Source organism: Eleutherodactylus coqui, chromosome 10 (assembly GCF_035609145.1).
Source record: "Eleutherodactylus coqui strain aEleCoq1 chromosome 10, aEleCoq1.hap1, whole genome shotgun sequence".
NCBI classification, from domain to species: Eukaryota; Metazoa; Chordata; class Amphibia; order Anura; family Eleutherodactylidae; genus Eleutherodactylus; species Eleutherodactylus coqui.
In genome coordinates, this window is record NC_089846.1 from 86,700,933 (window position 1) to 86,714,150 (window position 13,218).

Consider the following 13,218-nt stretch of genomic DNA (forward strand, 5'->3'; position numbering starts at 1 on the left):
ACATTATTACTTTTATCTAAGATTTAGAGAACGCCAAGAAGGAAGAGGATAATTTTTAGGTAGTCAATTTTTCAGGACAAGTAAGCAATTGGGCCTGGAATTTATTCAGTTGTGCCCTGAAATCCAATAGCCGTTCCCTCCAATTTAAGCCTCGCCATGTGTCCATTAAGTAGATTGGGGCCACAATGTATATGTTTCTGAACACAGGATAAACAGGGGTTTCCATTTTGGGGCGAAAGTCTTCATTCATATGTATGCTGTACAAAAACAATTGTTTTTAAAATGACACAATTGCCAAAAAAATGAAAATCGTAATTTTTTCCTTTTGCTTTGCTTAGATTCATTCAAAAACTGGGGGGTCAATAGATGCAGTACACCCCTGGATGAATTCATTAAGGTGTCTAGTTTTCAAAATAGGGTCAATTGTGGGGGATCTTTGTTGTTTTTGCAGCTAAAGGGCTCTACGAGTGTGCTATGGGGCCTGAATCATCTTCAAGCAAAATGTCTGTTCTGAAAGCCACCGTCTGCTCCTTTTGGTTTGGGCCCCATTGTGCATATAGACATAAGATTAGGGCCACAACTGGTATGTTTGTGAACACAGGACAAAATCTTCATTTTCATATGCAGTATAGAAAAAACTGTCTTTAAAATGATACATTTGCAAAAAATCTGAGATTTTATTTTTTCTCCTCTAAATTGCATTAATTCCTAAAAAGAGACTGTGAGGTCAAAATACTCATGACCCCCCTCAGTGAATACATTAAGAGGTGTAGTTTTTAAAATTGGGTCATTTGTTGGGGTATCTATCATTCTGACACCTATGAGCCTTTGCAATCTTGGCTTGGTGTAGGAAAACAAAATGTTCCTCAAAATGTTAATAAGTAATGTAAAATTTGTATCTCTCCTAAATGGTTAAAAAAATAACGTTTTTTCAATGTGTTTTCACAATAAAGTAAACAGATGGAAATATATATATATATATATATATATATATATATATATATATATCTTAATGAAAATGTGTACAATATGTTTGCACATTTTTGACATATTGCAGTTGAATATTACATATTGCATATTACAGGCTTGGTCACTACGGGGTTAATAATTTGTTTAAAAATCTTTCCTGATATTGAAATCAGACTTACAGGCCTGTAGTTTCCTGGGTCCATCTTCTTTTTTTGTAGACTGGGACAACATTTGTCCTTCTCCAATCTTCTGGGACCTCTTCTGTTGCCCAGGAACGTTCAAAGATTATAGTGAGTGGTTCATCAATTACCTCTGCTGCTTCCTTTAGTATCCTAGGATGTAATTCTTCTGACCTGGAAACTTTTAATTCATATAAGTTAGTTAAGTGTTCCCTCTCCATCTCTCTGCTTATAGACAGCCTGCATTCTTGTATTTCCCCAATATCACAGGGAAGATTGTTGATGCTACATTTACTATCTGAGAGAAAACAGATACAAAATGGGAATTTAAAACTTCTGCCTTCTCAACATAATTTTTAACCAATTCACCATCTTCATCTTGTAAGCATCCAATAGCATTTTTCTTTGACTTTTCTTTTGCTTTTTACATACTACCCAAATCCTTTTTTAATTGCTTTTGGCTTCTCTTGCAAAAGCATTTTCATTTTCATTTGATAAACATATCTGTATTTGTTTTTAGCATGTATGTTAGTTCTGTGTTCATCCATCCTGGTTTCTTAAAATGCTTCCCATTCTTCCTTCTTTTAGGGATTGTTAACAATTGTGCTTTGAGAATCTCATTTTCCAATATTTCCCAATCCTCTTGGATGTTTCTGTCCTTAGGAACACCCAATCATTGTTTCCTTCCTACCCTTTTTCTAAGTTCATTAAAATCTGCCTTTCGGAAATCCAACCTTGAGGTCTGAGTCTGCTCAGGTCTTCCTCCTCTTTTTATCCAAGATCCAAGGATAGCATGATCACTGCCTTCCACGGTCCCAGCCACCCTTTCTTCCTCAACTATTCCCCCCTGTTGGTAAGAATTAGGTCGAGGATAGAAGACCCCCTTGTTTTCTCTTCTACCTTCTAGAAGATAAAGTTGTCAGCAAGAGCGGATAAGAATTTGTTGGATCCATTACTTTTACCTGAGAGAGATTCCCAACAAATGTCTGGATGGGTAAAATCTGCATGATCACTATGTCATGCTTTTTTGAGAGCTTGGCCATCTGATGTAGAAAGAGTTCATCAATATCTTCTGCTTGTCCAGGCGGCCTATAGTAAATGCCTACAATGGTGTCCTTTCTGTTGTTCTTTCCTTGTATTCTTACCCAAACAGTTTCTAGAGAACTCCCATGCTCTAAAGCTTAAATCTCTGTGGAGATGATGCTTTCCTAACATATGACACAACACCTCCTTCCCTTTTATTAGGTCAGTTGTATCCTTCAAGCCTTGTAATCCAATCATGTGTATCATTCCATCAAGTTCCTGTGATGCCTATGACATCATGTTTCTCTTCCTGTGTTAGGAGCTCCAATTCCCCTTGTTTGTTTCCCATGCTCTGTGCATTTGTGTAGAAACGTTTTAGTTTGTGATCGGTGTCTCTTGTTCCTCTACTTGCCTTCTGTGTTTTTTTGTCTTTGCTCTTTCTTTCCACTTCTAATAGCAAGGTTCTCAATTGTATTCTTTAGCTGTATAATTTTGCCTGGCCTTTCACTACCCTTCCCATGCTGTTACTTCTAAAGGGTGTGCTACAGAGAAGATAACCTTCTCTCCTATGTGTACAGTGTATGCAGACATCACAACAGCAGCCTCGCAATGGGTTAAGTGAGCAAATTCATTTGAGGTTGCGTTTTGTTAAATCCCTGACCAGGGTGGGGGTCATGGATCCTATTGACTGTGTTAACGCAGGTGTAGTACAAGTATATAACGCAGGTGTAGTATAACATGGTGCTATAGTGGGGTAAATGCAAGGCCTTGTGCAATAGTTATATTATGTGGTTATAATGTACAGTGTAATATGTCATGTGAAATGTTTATGATAAAGGATGAAATGGCATTGCAATCTATGGGATAATGCAGAGCAGCATGTGGTATGTAGAGCTGGATGTGACACAGGAGTGAAGCCGCAAGTTATTAATGTGGGAAAGAAACCTCCGGAGAAATTACATCTTCGAAGTATTAGGCCTCATGCCCACGGGAAAATTCGGGCCCGCACGGATTCTCCATGCAGAATCCCGCAGTGGGTCCCTCCTTTCCCGCAGACATGAGGCCTCAAAATCTGGATGCTGTGGGTCTCCCCTCCGCCGTGGCCGGATCTTCTTTCTTTGTGCCGGCGGATGTTCTCGGCACGCCGGCAGCATCTCGCTTTCATGCGCCATGCACATTCTTTCTTTAAATCTTGCTTTCCCACAGTCCCGCGTTACAGCACAAATACAGCTGCGGGTGTTCCGCGGGACTGGACGGCATCCATAGGCTTTAATGGAAGCCATGCGAGCCGTCCGTGCAGAAAACCCTCACAAAGTGGAGCATGCTGTGGGCGGTTTCCTGCACGTGCGATCCGTGCGCCAGGGAAAAATGATATCTGCAGGTATTTAATTACCTGTGGGTGTCCAATGGATCCCTATGGGCGCAGATTACACGTGCAGGACACCCGCGCAGATTTCTTAAATCCATTTTGCCCGTGGACATTGGGCCTTAGTAGAGATGAGCGAGCATACTCGCTAAGGCAAACTACTCGAGCGAGTAGTGCCTTATTCGAGTACCTGCCCGCTCATTTCTAAAGATTCGGCTGCCGACGGGGAGAGCGGAGAGGAACGGAGGGGAGAGGAACGGAGGGGAAATCTCTCTCTAACTCTCTCCCCCCTGCTCCCTCCTGCTCACTCCCGCAACTCACTGATCACCCGCGCCGGCAGCCGAATCTTTAGAGACGAGCAGGCAGGTACTCGAATAAGGCACTACTCGCTCGAGTAGTTTGTCTTAGCGAGTATGCTCACTAGAGATGAGCGAGCACCAAAATGCTCGGGTGCTAGTTACTCGAGTCGAACTTTCCGCGATGCTCGAGGGTTCGTTTCGAGTAACGAACCCCATTGAAGTCAATGGGCGACTCGAGCATTTTTGTATATCGCCGATGCTCGCTAAGGTTTTCATTTGTGAAAATCTGGGAAATTCAAGAAAGTGATGGGAACGACACAGAAACGGATAGGGCAGGCGAGGGGCTACATGTTGGGCTGCATCTCAAGTTCCCAGGTCCCACTATTAAGCCACAATAGTGGCAGGAGTGCCCCCCCCCCCAACAATTTTAAATTCTGAAAAACCCTCATTAGCAATGCATACCTTAGCTAAGCACCACACTACCTCCAACAAAGCACAATCACTGCCTGCATGACACTCCACTGCCAATTCTCCTGGGTAACATGCTGCCCACCCCCCCCCCCTCCCCGCACTACCCAGTGTCCACAGCGCACACCAAAGTGTCCCTGCGCAGCCTTCAGCTGCCCTCATAGCCACACCACACTCATGTCTATTTATAAGTGCGTCTGTCATAAGGAGTAACCAGAGGCACACACTGCAGAGGGTTGGCTGGGCCAGGCAGCGATCCTCCTTAAAAGGGCTGGGGCGATAGCCCACAATGCTGTACAGAAGCAATGAGAAATCCAATCCTGTGCCACCTCCATCAGGAGCTGCACATGTGGGCATAGCAATGTGGAACCCATGTGCCACACACTATTCATTCTGTCAAGGTGTCGCATAGCTCAATCGACACTGCAAGGGGAAAGCCGTCTGCGCTCTGCCCCCTACCCAAGTCAGTCAGTGTCTTTGTGCCAGACAGGTCAAACACCGCGATGGGAGCTAAGTTTGCACCAACAGCATAGGGGGGTCCTAGGAAACCCAAGACATGAACCAAAAATTGATCTGAGCGGCCAAACATGGCAGACTTGCACCGCGCCCACGACATAGGGCTCGGCCCACAGCTTCAGCAATCCTAGGCAGGAAGCGGACTTTCACTGCACCCAGGACATAGGCCTCTGCACAAGCCCTCAGCAATCGTGGGCCTACAGCGGACTCCAATGCTAGCGTAGCTGTGCACGTCTCATTAGCGCTGTATTGCTCCTGTAGTTTGTCCCAATACAGTGCCCCGGATAGTAGAGCTAACGTCAGATTAAATACAGGTGGGCTTCAGCCCACACTGCATGCCCCAGTCAGACTGGGGTTCTTTATAAGTAGACACATGCAGTTACAACTCCGTGTGGACCGACAGCATAGGTGGGTCCCAGGAAGCCACCGGCGGTACATAAAAAAATCCCATTGCATTGCCCAGCACAGCTGAGGTAACGTCAGATTAAATGCAGGTGGGCTTCGGCCCACACTGCATGCCCCAGTCAGACTGGGGTTTTTTATAAGTTGACACAGGCAGGTACAACTCCCTAATGTGAAGTCCGTGTGGACCCAAAGCATGGGTGGCTCCCTGGAACCCACCGGCGGTACATAAACAAATCCCATTGCAGTGCCCTGCTCAGCAGAGCTAACGTCAGATTAACTCCTTAGTGACAAAGCCTGTTTGCGCCTTAGTGACGGAGCCAAATTTTGGGAATCTGACATGCGTCGTTCAACGTAGCATAACTCCGTAAAGGCTTTACATATCCAAGTGATTCTGACATTGTTTTTTCGCCACATGTTGTACTTCATTTTGGTTGTAAAAAGAAACCGATAGAATTTGTGTATATTTATTAAAAGTACCAATATTGGAAAAATTTTGAATAAATTGTCATTTTTTCAAATTTTCAACTGTAATATCTCAAATATGTCCAAACATACCGTACAAATTTTTGATAAGATATATATTTCCATCTGTTTACTTTATTCTGAATGCACATTTGAAAAACTTTTGTGTTTTTTTTAACCATTTATAGGACGTACAAATTTAACATTACTTTTCAGCTCATGAGTGTTAGAATAATAGATACCCCCCCAAATGACCCCATTTAAAAAACTACACCCCTTAATGTATTCACTGAGGGGTGTCATGAGTATTTTGACCCTACCAGTTTTTTTCAGGAATTAATTCAATTTAGAGGAGAAAAAATAAAATTTCATAGTTTTGCAAATATGTCATTTTAAAGACATATTTTTTTCCTATATTGCCCATGAAAATGAGGATTTACACCCCAAAATGGATACCCCCGTTTCTCCCGTGTTCAGAAACATACCCATTGTGGCCCTAATCTTATGTCTGGATGCACAACGGGACCCAAAATGAAAGGAGTAGTCGGTGTCTTTCAGAACATAAATTTTGCTTGAAGGCGTTTTAAGCCCCATAGCACTTTTGTAGAGCTCTTGAGCGGCCAAAACCAAAGAGAACCCCCAGAAGTGAACCCATTTTGAAAACTAGACCCCTTAACGAATTTATCTAGGGGTGTACTGCCCATTTTGACCCCACAGTTTTTGAATGAATTCAAGCAAAGCAAAAGGAAAAAAATGTGATTTTCGTTTTTTTGGCAATTCTGTCGTTTTAAAAACTGCTTTTTTGGTACAGCACACAAATAAATGAAGACTTGCACCCCAAAATGGATACCCTTTCACAGTTTAGACAAATCTAAAATGATAATTCTTTATTAATTATATTTAAAAATTACTTAAATGAACACGGGGCACAACACAGAAGCCACTGGGTTGATGGAGATATGAGAGTCTCTTCAAGGACCTAGGTGCCACATCCTAATACTGCTTCCCTCTGTATACAATCATAGCAGAGAGGAAGAGCATGTTATGGGAAGTTGGCAACGTACAGTGGCTTTAATCAACGAACAATAAAAAAGAACTCGGACCAAATTCTATACTAGTATCCCTCTCTTGTGCTCTTAGTTCACTATCAAAGTAATGAACAACTCAGCTACCATCACTAGATAGACTCAGCAATGAAGCTTAAATAGATGAGCATAGTATAGTTTTAAACAGAGGGAAAATAAGTTTCTAGAGAGCTGTGTTGTAATAAAGGTTGATTGAAATGTATCATGCAGTAGTGCGGATCTTCATATCATTATTCAGAAACCTATATGCCTCTCTAGAAACCCTCTTATGCTTGAATTCATGCGAGCAAAAGAGAAAGGATATAAGGACAAGTTGTGGGCCCAGTATAAATGTCAGTGAGCACACTTCTTCTCCTTCCAGGGCCTGTTTAGTAGTCCTGGATTCTTAATTCATTCAGATTACTAATATTGGCATTGATGCACTCATAGTTAGCTCTCTCAGTACTGTATAATCTCTTTCCATTTATTCTCAACTCGTTTCTCCGCTAATAATGGCGGGTCATCAGGAGATCAATGAGTTTAGTACTAAAGGATCAATTTTATATGTTTATTAGTACAAAAAGCACGAGTCATTGGTGCTTGTTCATAATGTATTTCCGAGTTTACTCCGAACCAATATCAAGCATATACTGCCAAGTAACGGTAATATCTCGTGTTTATATAGAGGGAGACTCTTTGAGGTATTAGAATGAAAGTGGCATTAGAGATGTGGGCTAATGGTGGGTCTTAAAGGACCTTTTTGCCAAAGGATGCCCTCTGACCAGACCGAGACTGTTATCCAAGAAAGTCTATATAGCAGCTAGGTCTGATTCAGTATCTCAGCATGCACAGTAGCAACTCTTTGACTGTGCCTGAGAACGGGCAATATAGAGCAGATAATGTCTGTAGCGGCAGTTGTATTAGAGGAGACCTCTTTAGAGAATAAGCCCTCTTTAGAGAATAAGCCCTCTTATGCCAACATGGATAAAGCGTGCACAGTAGCAATTCTTTAACTGTGCCTGTGAACGGGCAATATAGAGCAAGTACTGCCTATAGCGGCAGTTATATTAGAGGAAGCCTCTTTTTAAATTAGAGAATAAGCCCTCTTATGCCAACAAATAAATAAAAGTGACCCCTGTCAAGTAGTGCAAGGCTCAGGTTTGCCAATAAAGATGGTATAGGCAAAACCTGAGTCTGATCTAGTAGCTAGATATATGCACAGTGGGGTCACTGTAGCAGAGTCTCCATGTCCCTAAATAGGTCTCTATCTGAGATATAGTGGTATAGAGTATAGCATGAATAGAGCAGCGCCTCTGGCCTTGATGGTAGGTCAGGGCTATCAAAATGGATACCCCTGTTTGTCCCGTGTTCAGAGACATACCCAATGTGGCCCTAATCTTTTGTCTGGATGCACAACGGGGCCCAAAATGAAAGAAGTAGTCGGTGGCTTTCAGAACAGAAATTTAGCATGAAGGTGATTTAGGCCCCATTGCCCACTTGTAGAGCCCTTGAGCGGCCAAAACGACAGAGAACCCCAACAAATGACCCCATTTTGAAAACTAGACCCCTTAACGAATTATTCTAGGGGTGTACTGTGTATTTTTACCCTACAATTTTTGAATAAATCTAAGCAAAGCAGTAGGAAAAAAATTACAATTTTCATTTTTTTGGCATTTGTATCAATTTAAAAACAGGTTTTTTTTGTACAGCACACATAGGAATGAAGACTCTCACCCCAAAATGGATACCCCTGTTTGTCCCGTGTTCAGAACCATACCCATTGTGGCCCTAATCTACTTAAAGGACACATGGCTAGGTCTATAATGGAAGGAGCACCCGTTGGATTTCAGGGTACAACGGAATAAATTCCAGGCCCCATTGCCCACTTGTAGAGCCATTGAGCGTCTAAAACGATAAAGAACCCCCACAAATACTGCGTATTTTGACGCCACAGTTTTTGAATAAATCTAAGCAAAGCAGAAGGAAAAAATTACGTTTTTCATTTTTTTGGCAATTTTGTCAATTTAAAAACTGTTTTTTTTGTACAGTTTACATAAGAATGAAGACCTTCACCCCAAATTGGATACCCCCTTCTGTCCCGTGTTCAAAAACATACCCATTGTGGCCCTAATCTACTTATAGGACACATGGTTAGGCCTGTAATGCAGGGAACACCCGTTGGATTTCAGGGCAGAACTGAATAAATCCCAGGCCCCATTGTTCATTTGTACGGAATAAAAATTGACTCCCTAAAAATCCCCCGCCCCTCCCCCACACACTCCGTGCCCTTTTCGGCGTTCCCCAAATCTTAGATAAAAGTAAAAATGTGAACTGTGTGGTATTTCCGAAGACAGGGGTAATTACGGAGGCTGGTTGGGATGGGTACATGGGGCAATAAAACCGTATGTCCCCCCTCCTCTCATGCTTTTTGGGGGTCATTTCTTGACCTCAGTGGTGGGTATAGGGTGTAAAAAGTGGTGCTCTGTGAGTCTCCGTAAGCTTGATGAGGCGGTCTCGCACAGAAGACGCTCAACAAGCTGCTCCTGAAACTGCAGGAAGGCGAGCGTTCCCGTGAATTCTTGTAAATTGCGTATTACAGGTAGCGGTCTGAATAACGCCGGGCTCACACGGCCGTAGGTGGAATCCGCTTGCGGAGGCCCGCAGCGGATCCCAGCTGTGAGCCCGGCTGTGTCCCTGCGTACGGCCGCCTATTGTACTGCGCATAACTGCCTACTCACACGGCCGGTCATTCGCAGTACTTTTTTTAAATTTGTATTTCCCGCACAGTCGCTTAGCGATGACCTGGGTACCCGCAGCTCGTATACAACGTAGTTGCGTATGGGCTGCGGGTATATCCATGACCATGGAGCACAATGGGCTCTATGTTGCGGATAGCCGCTGTAAAATAGAACCTGCTGCGTTCTCTTTTCTGCGAGTGGATTACGCAATTCCGACCTGCTAATGTGAGCGGAATTGTGTAAACCAATGCGCTTCATCTGCGTATTACCGCGGATCAGACGCATGCGGAATCCGTAATTCCTATCCGGTCATGTGAGACCGGCTTAAGGTACATCGCTACCTTTTTATCACGTGACCGGGGACCGCTCAACGAGGCCACCCGTCACTGCTCCAGGCTCTCGGCAACCGTTGGTCGCAGGGAGCAAGGAGATTTTAAATTTCCTGTGCTCCCCGACTCCTGCGCATGTGTTCGCTGTTTTGCCGGCGGTCGCATGTGCAGAATCCGGGTAAGTTCACGGAGGAAGATCGCGTCGAGGTGCAAATACGGAGGCCTCCGGTAAAAAGTTTCATCTCCTCTCACCGATTGCATCGGTGAGGGGAGATGAAGCTTCACCTTTTTTTTACTTTTACGTGATCGCCATTATCCATTGGATAACGGCGAACACGCGACGAGGAACCGCTCACCGCGGCCCCCGTGAAATCTCCAGGCTCTCGGCTAAGTTTTGTAGCCAGGAGCAGGGAGATTTTAAATTATCCTGGCAATCCACGGCTTTTGCGCATGCGTCCGCCATTTTGGCAACGGGCGCGTGCGCAGAAGCTGGGGTAAGGTCCGCGGATAAATCCGCGGGCCTTAGGTACGTCATTTCATCCTCCCTCACGAATATGATCCGTGGGGGTAGATGAAACGCAAGCTTTTTTAACTTTTTTAAAACTTTTAAAAACTTTTTTAAAACTTTTTTTTTTACTTTTACACTTTTTTTTTCACTTTTTACACTTTTTTTTTTTAACTTTACATGATCACTGTCATCCACTGGATAACAGTGATCATGTACCCGGTATAATCTCTCTGTTCCTGGCTGCACATGGCAGCCAAGAGCAGAGGGATTTTAAATTTCCCGGGGCTCGAGCCCGTCTGTGCACGCGCCCGATGTCAATCATCGGGTGTGCATGCGCAGACGGGGATTCGAGTCCCAGGACATCAGGGAGGACTTAGGTGAGTACTTTCACCTCCCCTCATGGATCCGATCCATGAGGGGAGGTAAAACTGACTTTTTTAAAAAACTTTTTCGCGATCGCCGCTATCCAATGGTTAGCGGCGATCGCGGGCCCGGGGACCACTCACCGCGGTCCCTGGTAACATCTCCTGGTTCCCGGCTACCTTCAGGAGCTGGGATCCAGGAGATTTCAAATTTGCCGGGGGCTCCCGGGCTTCTGCGCATGCGCCTGACGTCATCGCCTGGCGCGCATGCGCAGACGACCGCCGGCGGGTCTGGGAGGACCCGATCTCCGGGAGACACCGTCGACAAGCCAGGTAAGAATTTTCAGCTGCTCTGATGGATCCGATCCATCAGGGCAGCTTAATATCTAACTTTTTAGGCACTTTTCTTTACTTTTTTGCGATCGGCGCTATTCATTGGATATCGCCAATACTGGGGGGGACTGCCCGCATCCTGGGATGACAGCTCCATGCTGTCGGCTACCTGTGGGCACTGACAGCATGGAGCTGTCATGTCCTCAGGCAAGTGGGCATCAATCCAAAGAGGATGCATAAAACTGCGTCCTCTAGGATTAAAGCCCACTTACTGAGAACGTAGTTTCCCGATGGGGCAGTCGTTAAGGGGTTAAATGCAGGTGGGCTTCGGCCCACACTGCATGCCACAGTCAGACTGGGCTTCTTTATAAGTAGACACATGCAGTTACAACTCCGTGTGGACCGATAGCATAGGTGGGTCCCAGGAAGCCACCGGCGGTACATAAAGAAATCCCATTGCATTGCCAAGCACAGCTGAGGTAACGTCAGATTAAATGCAGGTGGGCTTCGGCCCACACTGCATGCCCCAGTCTGACCGGGGTTTTTAATACATAGACACTGGCAGGTACAAATCCCTAATGTGAAGTCACTGTGGACCCACAGCATGGGTGGCTCCCTGGAACCCATCGGCGGTACATAAATGTATCCCATTGCAGTGCCCTGCTCAGCAGAGCTAACGTCAGATACAATACAGGTGGCTTCAGCCCACAGTGCATGGCCCAGTCAGACTAGTAATATGTACCTTAAGAGTAACCGCGTTGGTGGGAATGTGGTGGCGACTGCGGACCTAGTAGCGCGGTTTATTTAGTTGGTTTTCGGAATGTGGCCAGGATTAAGTGGGCTGTGGCGGGGGGATGGTGGGGGGGCTCTCTTGTTGTGTCGTTAAAGGTGAAATTCTTGGACTGGCACCAGACTGACCGATGCAAAGGTATTTGCCAAGAATGTTTTCATTGTTGGAGGAGGAGGGGGATGTTTTTGAGGCACTACGTGTCCTCTCCACGTGTCCGAGGTTATATGCACCATAACAGTAACCGCGTTGGTGGGAAATGGCCTCGCCGCCATCATATCTTTGGGAAGCCTCCGTTTCCACACCCCAGTGACATAGCATTAGCAGCGGTCTAGGCAGAGCCCAGCATTAGTAACATTTCAGCGGTAGCATTAGGGACAGGCCCCCAGTAACATATCACTAGCAGCATTATAGGGGGAGCACAGTATTAGTTCCATTTCAGTAGTAGTAGCACTCAAGACAGGCCACAGTAACATTCCCGTTGCAGCAGTTTAGGGAGATAACAGTCTCTTGCACATTTCAGTAGTTGCAGTATAGACAAGGCCCCAGTTACATTTATGTAGCAAAAGTGTAGGCCAAGCCCACACACCTTGCTGTACCATGAGTGCAGGCGAAGCCCTTAAAAATTACTAGGATTACACTGTAGGCGAGGGCCCAAAAAAATTGGTGTACCAACAGTACTAATGTACCTCAGAAAAATTGCCCGTTCGGCGTGATTACGTGAGGTTTCAGGAGGAGGAGCAGGAGGAGGAGGATGAATATAATACACAGATTGATGAAGCTAAAAGGTCCCCGTTTTTTAGGGTGATAGAGCACGATGCTTCCATCCACAGGTGCAGCCTACGTATTGTTTAGGTACCGCTGCTGTCCGCTGGTGGAAAAGAGAAGTCTGGGGAAATCCAGGCTTTGTTCATCTTTATGAGTGTAAGCCTGTCGGCACTGTCAGTTGACAGGCGGCTACGCTTATCCGTGATGATTCCCCCAGCCGCACTAAACACCCTCTCTGACAAGACGCTAGCCACAGGACAAGCAAGCACCTCCAGGGCATACAGCACGAGTTCAGGCCACGTGTCCAGCTTCGACACCCAGTAGTTGTAGGGAGCAAAGGCGTCACGGAGGACGGTCGTGCGATCGGCTACATACTCCCTCACCATCCTTTTACAGTGCTCCCGCCAACTCAGCCTTGACTGGGGAGTGGTGACACAGTCTTGCTGGGGAGCCATAAAGCAGTCAAAGGCCTTGGAGAGTTTTTCCCTGCCTGCGCTGTACATGCTGCCTGATCTCCGCGCCTCCCCTGCTACCTGGCCCTCGTAACTGTGCCTTCTGCCACTAGCGCTGTCGGATGGGAATTTTACCATCACTTTGTCCGCCAGGGTCCTGTGGTATAGCATCACTCTCGAACCCCTTTCC